Source organism: Otolemur garnettii, unplaced genomic scaffold (genome assembly GCF_000181295.1).
Source record: "Otolemur garnettii isolate 467f Iridium unplaced genomic scaffold, OtoGar3 scaffold00035, whole genome shotgun sequence".
Taxonomy (NCBI): Eukaryota; Metazoa; Chordata; class Mammalia; order Primates; family Galagidae; genus Otolemur; species Otolemur garnettii.
This window is the reverse complement of record NW_003852430.1, coordinates 16,315,784-16,326,077: the sequence shown is the minus strand read 5'-3', so window position 1 is coordinate 16,326,077 and position 10,294 is coordinate 16,315,784.

Below are 10,294 nucleotides of genomic sequence, written 5' to 3'. Positions count from 1 at the left end.
TTTTTTTTTTGGAGACAGAGCCTCAAGCTGTCCCCCTGGGTAGAGTGCCATGGCATCACAGCTCACAGCAACCTCCAACTCCTGGGCTCAGGCGAGTCTTCTGCTTCAGCCTCCCAAGTAGCTGGGACCACAGGCGCCTGCCACAATGCCTGGCTATTTTTTTGGTTGCAGCCGTCATCGTTGTTTGGCAGGCTCGGGCTGGATTCAAACCCGCCACCTTAGGTGTATGTGGCTGGTGACTTAGCCACTTGAGCCACAGGTGCCGTGCCTCTGAATGATACTTAAGACTTCTCGGCTGGGTGGCACCTGTGGCTCAGAGAGTAGGGCACCAGCCCCATATACAGAGGGTGACGAGTTTGAACCCAGCCTGGCCAAACTGGAAAACAAAAAAATAGCCAGGCGTTCTGACAGGCACCTGTCGTCCCAGCTACTCAGGAGGCTGAGGCAAGAGTATGACCTAAGCCCAGGAGTTGGAGCTTGCTGTGAGCTGTGATGCCACAGTACTCTCCTGACGGCGGGGAAGGATTATTTTCCATCTGGGTAGATGCCCAGTAATGGGATTGCAGACTCAAATGAGAGGTCTAGTTTGAGTTCTTTGAAGTTCTCCATACTTCCTTCAAGAAAGGTTGTATTAGTTTGCAGTTTCATCAGCAATGTAAAAGTGTTCCCTTCTCTCCACATCCATGCCAGCATCTGCAGTTTTAAGACTTTGTGATGTGGACCATTCTTGCTGGGTTTAGATGATATCTCAGGGTGGTTTTGATTTGTATTTCTCTAATAATTAGGGACAATGAGCATTTTTTCATATGTTTGTTAGCCATTCGTCTGTCTTCTTTAAAGAAGGTTCTTCATCTCTCTTGCCCAGAGGTATAAAGGATTACTATTTGTTTTCTTGTTTGTTTTTTGAGACTTGGTCTCATTCTGTTGCGTAGGCTAAAGTGTTGTGGTCTAGCCTACCTCATAGCAACCGCATACTCCTGGGTTCAAGAGATCATCTTGCCTCAGCCTCTCAAGTAGCTGGGACCACAGGAATATGCCTTTATGCCCATCTAATTTTTCTATTTTTAGTAGAAATAGGGTTTCACTCTTGCTCAGGCTGGTGTTGAACCCCTGAGCTGAAGCAGTCCACCTGCCTTGTCCTCCAAGAGTGCTGGGATTACAGGCATGAGCCACCTCACCTGGCCCATTCACTGATTTATTATAAAGGAGATTACAAAGGATGCAGATGAAGAGATGTCCAGGGCCATGTTATGTGGGAAGGGCGTGCCAGACTCCAGGTATCTCCCTGTGTTCAGGTTTCTGGGATCTCCACAAATTCAGTCCTTTTAGATTTTTTTTTTTTTTTTGAGACAGAGCCTCAAGCTGTCCCCCTGGGTAGAGTGCTGTGGCATCACAGCTCACAGCAACCTCCAACTCTTGGACTCAGGCGAGTCTCCTGCCTCAGCCTCACAAGTAGCTGGGACCACAGGCTCCTGCCACAGCGCCTGGCTATTTTTTGGTTGCAGCTGTCATTGTTTGGTGGGCCCGGGCTGGGGATTCGAACCCGCCACCTTAGGTGTATGTGGCTGGCGCCTTAGCCACTTGAGCCACAGGCGTCGAGCCTCCTTTTAGATTTTTATAGAGGCTTCATTTTGCAGACATGACTGATTAAATCATTGGCCACTGGTGATTAATGTATCCCTCCATCCCTCTCCCCTCTCCAGAGTTGGGGGGCAGAAATGAAAAGTCCCAATCCTGTAATAATCTTAACTTGGCTTTTCCTGTGACCAGCTCCAGTCCTGAACCTTGCTGGGGCCCCAGTCACCAGTCATCAGCACTCATCACTTTGGGGATTCCAAGAGTTTTAGGAGCTATATGTCAGGAAAGAGACTAAGATCAAATACTGTATATATAATTTCACAATATCGGGCTCTCCTACTCTATGATTCAACCATCTCTATAGACTCCTCCAAGCTGCTCATTGCTTTTCATCAGCTCGCTGTCAGTGTTCCCGTGGATTCCATCAGCCCTTTTCTCCCTCGAGCTTTATACTTGCCCCGGGGGGGTCTTACGTATAACTCACTTACTACGGCAGGAGGATCCTGCCCAATCACTCTCTCCAGCCCAGAGGTCCCTCCTGAGCATCACCTCTAGATGTCATCACTTGGCCCAAAGTCACCTTGAATGCCCCAGGACTGAATGAAAGCCCCAAGCCTTTTATTCAGCTTTCGACAACGTCCAACCCTTAACTTCAGAAGCCTCCCAGTCTAAGGGAGAGTGTGCTCATCCAGTCTCATTCACACTGTGTCACAAACTTAATCTGTTACTTTTCCCAAAGGTCCTGTATTTTTCATAAGTGGTTTGGGAAGGAATTAGCTACTGCCAAATAACACATCATCGTGTTTCTACAAGATGGAGAGGATCACCTCTGTAGGTAGTCCCACTCTCATGCCATCTAAGCCTCCGATAGCATCCTTGGTCTCTGTCCCTATTCCATCCCCCAAAACACCTGGCTCAGACTCATAGATGACACTCATGCCTGGCTTGTCCATTCATCAGAAAGACTAGTTAGTCTTTCAAACCTTTGTAACAGAAAGAATAGCCTAAAAGTGTGTGTGTGTGGGGATATGCCCCACGGAGGGTTAATACATCTTTTGTATTAACCTGGATGGAATTTATTCTTAGCAAAGTATCACGAGAATGAGAAACAAGAATCCTATGTGCTCAGCACCCGTAGTTCAGTGGCTATGGCTCTAGCCACATACACCAAGGTTGGCAGGTTCAAGCCTCGCCTGAGCCTGCTAAAAAACAACAATGACAACTGCAACAACAACAAAAAGTAGCCAGATGCTGTGACAGGTGACTGTAGTCCCAGCTACTTGGGAGGCTGAATTGCTTGAGCCCAAGAGTTTGAGGTTGCTGTGAGCTGTGATGCCCGGGCACTCTACTGAGGGTGACATGGTGGGGGGGGGATAGAGAAGCAGAGAAAGGGAAGGAGGGAGGGGTGGGGGGTCATGGAGGGGGTACACCTTTTGGGGGTGGAACACTATTATGTGAGGGTCTTTATCTGACACAAGCAATCAATGTAACCTGGTTCTTTGTACCCTCAATGAATCCCCAACAATTAAAAAAAAAAAAAGGAAAAGAAAACAAACAGTAAATGTAAGTCAATGTCTCTTCTGTGAGTAGTTCTAGAAAACTAATTGAACCCAGGGAGGAGGTCATGGGAACCCCAGTTTATAGCTGCTTGGTCAGAAGCCTGGTACAACAGCCTGGGCTTGTGATTGGCATCGGAAGTGGAGCAGTCTTGTGGGGCTGAGCTCTCACCCTGTGGGATCTGACACCACCTCCTGGTAGACAGTGTCAGAATTGAATTTAATTAGAGGTCATCTGTAGCCTGGTGTCCATTGCAGAGTTGATAAATTAATAGTTGGTGTTAAATAAAATATGTAGTCAGATCTAAGCAGCTCTGTTAAAAAAAAATTTTAAAAAATGAATATAATTTATAGGAATCCATTGTTTTAAACGGAGCCCCTGCACTAGGTTCAACAGGCCAAACCAAAATGGATTCACTCATGTTCAAGAGTCACGTCACTTAGCTAAAACTAAGTTGTTTGACCTTCTGAGAAATCAAGAGAAAGAAGGATAATAGCCAAATCTCCAAACAGGCCAGTTTTAGCCTATAAGGTAAGGAAGTCCCCTCTGCTTTGCCCTTCACAAGGGAGGTATCTTTTTTTTTTTTTTTGAGACAGAGCCTCAAGCTGTTTGGGTAGAGTGCTGTGGCATCACAGCTCATGGCAACCTCCAACTCCTGGGCTCAAGCGATTCTCCTGCCTTAGCCTCCCAAGTAGCTGGGACTACAGGCGCCCGCCACAACACCTGGCTATTTTTTGGTTGCAGCTGTCGTTGTTGTTTGGCAGGCCGGGGCTAGATTGGAACCTGCCAACTCAGGTGTATGTGGCTGGTGCCTTAGCCACGTGAGCCACAGGCGTGGAGCCGAAAGTATCTTTGAAACAACTAATCTACTTCCTGTTTTCTGTTTCTGCTTTCCTACGGCCTTTTCTGTCTATAAAACCAATCCCCTCTGCTTACGGGAACACTCATTCTTTTTAATAGAAGGTGTTGCCCAATTCAAAAATTGCAAATGAAAGTCAATTAAGATCCTTCAATCAAATTTGCTGTAATTTGTGTTCTTACAGTGGGAAGAAATTGCCTCTATACTTCGTAGTAGTCAAGAGGTCACTTGGGGGCTCGGCGCCTGTGGCTCAATTGGCTAAGGCACCAGCCACATACACCCGAGCTGGTGGATTTGAATCCAGCCTGGGCCTGCCAAACAACAATGACGCCTGCAACCAAAAAATAGCCGGGCGTTGTGGTGGGCGCCTGTGGTCCCAGCTACTTGGGAGGCTGAGGCAAGAGAATCGCTTAAACCCCGGAATTGGAGGTTGCTGTGAGCTGTGATGCTACAGCACTCTATCCAGGATGACAGCTTGAGGCTCTGTCTCAAAAAAAGAAAAAAAAAAGTCCCTTGGGCTGGGCGAAGTGGCTCCTGCCTGTAATCCTAGTGCTCTGTGAGGCTGATGCGGATGGATTGCTTGAGCTCATGGTTCCAGACCAGTCTGAGCAAGAGTGAGACCCAGTCTCTAAAAATAGCCAGGTATTGTGGTGGGGACCTGTAGTCTCAGCTCCTCAGGAGGCTGAGGCAAGAGGATTGATTGAGCCCAAGAGTCGTCTGAGGTTGCTGTGGGCTATGACTCCAGGGCATTCTACCCAGGGTGAAAAACCATGACTGTCTAAAAAAAAGAAAAAAGAGGGCAACGAAGTCCTCTGCTGTTGACTGCTGAGTGAGAATACATTCCCCCCCTCCATATCTTTAGACAAACTGGGAGGGGGTGGTGCTGTGAAAGAGGAGAAAATTTCAAGAGAAATAAAGAGTGCTTGCAATATCAACTACTATAGACAAACAGGATGCTGGTCGAACGTGTCCATCAAACCAGCTTCCAGAAGGTTGTGGAGGTCCTCCTAGAGCAGCTTTTCTTTGGTGCTGGGTGGCGTGGGTCTGAGTATCACGTGCCAGTCAGTGGGTGGATGCTGTGGAAACTGAAGTGCTTTATACAGATTACTGTGTAAGTACAGAGTTTGATTCTAAAGGGAAAATGCAGAACAGAATAAACTAAAGAGGAAGGGAGGTTACTGGAAGTTGCCAGTAATATGGAAGAGGCTAAAGCATGTTGATGAGGAGAAGAGGCAGAGTGAGACGCTGCCTCTGTGGGGCAGGGAGGGGCAGCCAGGGGCTTGCAACAGAGCAGAGCAATCAGTCTGTTCTCCAGGTGGAGTTTCCATGGGGAACTGGTGTCGGCCTTCCCGCAGGTGGAGAGATCTCTGCTAACAGCATTGCCCAGGGGGCTCAGGTGAGGAACGTCAGAGATTCTCAATGCATCTGTGCTTTTGGTGTGTGCGTGATGTGATGTCCTCACAGCTCATATAAGGGAAAGGGGCGTCCTGAGACGCAGCGTGGGGAAGGTGCGAGCACTGCGCAGACATGGGCAGGAATTGGCACCACAGTGGGTGTTGGCAGTGGGTCACACCAAAGTAGGCAAAGGAAAAGAGAAGGGAGGAGCAGCAAGTATTGGCAAGAGACGAGCGTTAGCCAAGATGAGAGGAAGAGCATAGAGGTGACGGTTTTGAAAGTGGGTGTAGGTGTGGTGACAGTGTGTAGGAACCCTAGAACTTGGACACTATCCTAGAGCGTACTGGACTTAAGACAGTCACCAAAATCATGACCTAAATGAAGAGAATCATGTGAACTGGCGAAGGTAATATATCACACCATTTGGCTTTCCTATTTATATGTGCAGGAAAGTTTGTCTTTTGAGACAGAGTCTCCCTCGGTCACCCCAGGTAGAGCGCAGTGGGGTCATCCTATCTCACAGCAACCTCAAACTCCTGGGCTCAAGAGATCTTCTTTTCTCAGCCACCCTAGTAGCTGGGACTACAGGTGTCTACCACAATGTCCAGCTGATTTTTCTATTTTTTATAGAGATGAGGTATCCATATTGCTCAGGGTGATTTTAACTCCTGAGCTCAAGTTGAGAGAGGATACCCAGGAAGGATGAGGTCTAGGAGAACAGGTCTTCTCAAGGAGACCACAAGGATACACTGCATGGTGACTCAGCTGTTAGAAATTTGTAGACTTAACTTTCTAAGAACTGGAATTTTCCACTTTTGTGAAACCCTGTAGTTCTGTGGGGACTGGAACAGCTTCTCCCCCTTGATTCTAACTGACCAGTGAGAAAAGTACTTGTGGGTTGGTACTTTTTGACTGGAGATAAAAAGGCAAAGACCAAGCCAGTCGGGGAGCACTGCCATTTCAAATTCTATGCCGTAAGCTCCCGCCGATGAATAAAGCCCTTTCTCTTATAAACGTGGTGTTTGGATGCTCTTTCTCTCCGTTGGGCCTCGTCTTCCCGCAACAAAGTGACTCTCCTGCCTCAGCCTCCCAGAGTGCTAGGATTACAGGCTGGAGCCACGGAGCCCAGGCTGTACAGCAAAGTTTGGCCAGTTTTGTGGTGCTGTAATTTTCAGTGCAGTACATAACTATAATTTGCATAATATATCTGACAAATTTTCTGCTGCTTTGAAATGTTCTAAGAACCTCAGGAATTTGGAGTTAGGTAGGTTAGAGGGAGAAATCTTGTTGTAGTTAATATAATTTTTTTTCTAAGAAACAAGTTTTACTTGTACCAGATTCTTGTTGCATTGGAAATGAGGATAAGAAAATGGTCATTTCAAGGTCTGGAAATCTGTTTTTAATCAATGGTTAGGGTAGAATAATTGTTGTAAGTACACATTGCTTTCCTTTCCTTTTTTTTTTTTTTGAGAGTTTCACTTTGTTACCCTCGGTAGAGTGCTGTGGTGTCATAGCTCACAGCAACCTCAAACTCTAGGGCTCAAGTGATTCTCTTGCCTCAGCCTCCCAAGTAACTGGGACTACAGGTGCCTGCCACAATGCCTGGCTATTTTTAGAGTTGAGGTCTGACTCTGGCTTGGGCCAGTCTCAAAGTAGTAAGCTCAGGCAATTCACCCGCTTTGGCCTCTCAAGTGCTAGGATTACAGGCATGAGCCACTGCACCCGGCATAAATATTGCTTTCAAATGATTGGGGTGGGAGGTACAGAAAATATAGCTCCTAAAATGTTTGGGAGCAGTTTACATTTTTAAGTTGGTCAAGCATGTTCCATACAATTTGGGGGAACCTGTGGCCTTCTGGATTCTTGGGTGCAGACTTCTGACAGATTTTATAGAAGAAATCCTTTCATTTTTATTTTATTTTTGAGACAGAGTCACTTTGTCACCTTGGGTAGAGTGCTGGGGTGTCATAGCTCACAGCAACCTCAAACTTTTGGGTGTAGAGATCACCTTGCCTCAGCCTCCTGAGTAGCTGGGACCCGCCACCAGGCCTGGCTGGTTTTTCTATTTTTAGTAGATATGGGGTCTTACTCTTGCTCAGGCTGGTCTCCAACTTCTGAGCTCAACCAAACCAACCCACCTTGGCCTCCCAGAGTGCTGGGATTACAGGCATGAGCCGCCTCTCCTGGCTTGAACAAATCCTTTTAATAAAGGGATTTGTTCTGTGAAGTTTGGAGTCAGTTGAGGGGCTGCACTTGGGGATCTGGAGGGCACATGCAGCTGTGAGGCTGTAGGTTCCCTATTCCTAGTAGAACTTGATGGAATAGACACATACCTGTTTGATCTCTTTAGAGCCATGGCGGGAAGCCGCCTCCTTCTTCCAGGGTAACATTCTGCCATTCATCTTCCTCATGTCTAAAATACCTCTGTTAAGGCTGTTTCCGCTTTTTTATTCCATAGTTCTAACTTTCTGAGCCTTCTTGAAAATAATCCCACTGTAATGAATCCTGAGCACTTACTGCAAAACTGTTAGTGGAACAGAAAGAATGGGATTTTTCTTTTTTCCCGATGGGGGTCTCACTCTGTCCCCTGGCCTAGAGTGCAGTGAGGTCATCCTCAAACTCTTGGCTCAAGCAATCCTCCTGTCTCAGCCTCCCAAGTAGCTGAGTGTATAGGCACATGCCACCATGGCTGGCTAATTTTTCTAGGTTTTTGTAAAGATGAGGGCTTGCTCTTGTTCAGGCTAGTCTGAACTTCTGACCTCAGATGAGCCCACCTCTGCCTTCCAAAGTGTTAGGCGTGCAGGTGGGAGCAGCGTGCCCAGCCTTGGAATGGGATCTTTCAGGGAATCGGACAAAAAGGTTGTTTTGGAGCAGAATCCCTGCCCTGGGAGGACAAAGCTGAGTAGGTGCTGAGTAGCCAGAGGCTGCAGTATTTGGGCACCCATCCTGGTCCCTATTTTTTTTTTTTTGAGACAGAGCCTCAAGCTATCCCCCTGGGTAGAGTGCCATGGCATCACAGCTCACAGCAACCTCCAACTCCTGGGCTCAAGTGAGTCTCCTGCCTCTGCCTCCCAAGTAGCTGGAACCACAGGCGCCCACCACAACAACCGGCTATTTTTTGGTTGCAGCCGTCATTGTTTGGCGGGCCCAGGCTGGATTCGAACCCGCCACCTTAGGTGTATGTGGCTGGCGCCTTAGCCACTTGAGCCACAGGCGCCAAGCCTGGTCCCCTTTTTGATCATTTGTTTAGCAAACACTTTTATTATAGTTAACACAAAACTCACATGTGTAGTTATGTGAATTATGACCAAAATCCAACTAGTGTTTCTTATGGTACCTTTAAGACCATATGCAGATCCCCCACTTTCCCAAACTGCCAAAGACTTCCTCAGCTACACTGCAAAAAGATAATTTTTATATTTCATTCCCAAATCTGTACACAGCCAATTTTTTTAAATTGGATCAGTCTGTTCAGAACCAGATAAAAATAGTCACACTAGCTGTTTACGGACATCTTTTTAATGTTTTACTTTAAAACAAATAATCCCAGTAAAAGAGAGCAAAGGAAATTACATTTTAATGGTAGCTTGAAATGGAAATGATGTTCTTGATTTATTTTGTTTTCAGGAAACAGACAGTTGCATTGTCATACATGACTTTTTGAACTGCTCATTTAAATGCACATAATTATATTAAATTAAATTTCTCTCACAAAACACTACCATGTCATTTAAGGCAAAAAATATCAGCTCATGGGGAGATAAGTTAATATTTACGATATTTCCTTAATCTGATTGAATGAAGCGACCCATCAGTTTAGTCTCAAAGGCTATATCATTCCTTACAGTTTTGTTTTGCAAATGGACGTGAGAATTAGTTGCTTTGTGCCTGATTTCCTCCTCTCTGTTAGGCTTGTTTTACTTGCAAATTGAGAACTTTCTCCGAATCATGCTGAGTCTAGGGAGGTTAGGAAGGCACCTTAGAACAGGAGATAAGGACTTAAAAACTCAGTAAAATGTCTTATTTAAAATGAAGCTTGCAATCTACAGATATTAATTTAGTTGAACAAAAGGCAAACACTTAAATCAGACACAGCAAAATGTTTTAGTTAATCTCATACAAGGGCTGTTTGCAGTTAAGCAGTAGCTTGGTCAACCCCACACGTGAAGGAGGCGGACAAACTTGAACTGAGAAAGCGTGTGGCCGCTCAGCGCTCCGCTGCACTGTGCTTCAAGACACCATTTGGGGACTGACCAATGGACTTTGCTAAGTGTAAATGGGTGACCCCTGTCATTTCCACAGACAGTGACGCAACAGACAGAATCCTACAGTTTTCACACAATACAACTATCTTTTAACATCCACACAGTTTTGTGCTAGAGTAAGATAGACATAGAATGGTCATGGCTTCAATGTATAAAAGTTTTTCACAACATGGTTGATCACATTTTTCTATGATTAAGACCTCAGTGATGTGTTCAGGTTTTGTTTTTGCATCTTCAGTCTTTAGCAATGCTGGATGAAGTGTACTGTATCTGAGGCCTACCAAGGCCTTAGGAGGGGTCCCCGATACATTCAGAATTCCTGCTGCCAGTGGGGTTCGACCCAGGACAGAGTATGTCCAAGAATCAGTGCTACCTGAAAGTTGCTGCCTCCCTCACCTTCCTGGCTAATGGTTGGAGAGAGCCAGCCGAGTGCCCAGCAGGCCTGCTTCAGGTCAGTGGGTGAGGGTGTGTGTCTTCACGTGGGCAACATCCTTGGGAGGTGTCTCACAACTTCAGGTTGAGTGGAGACATGGGTAGATGGAAAGTTTCATTTAATAATTTACTAACATCCCGCATTTGGAAAATGATAATTGCTTTAAAAGATTAACAATGGCTGAGTGCAGTGGCTCCTGCCTGTAAT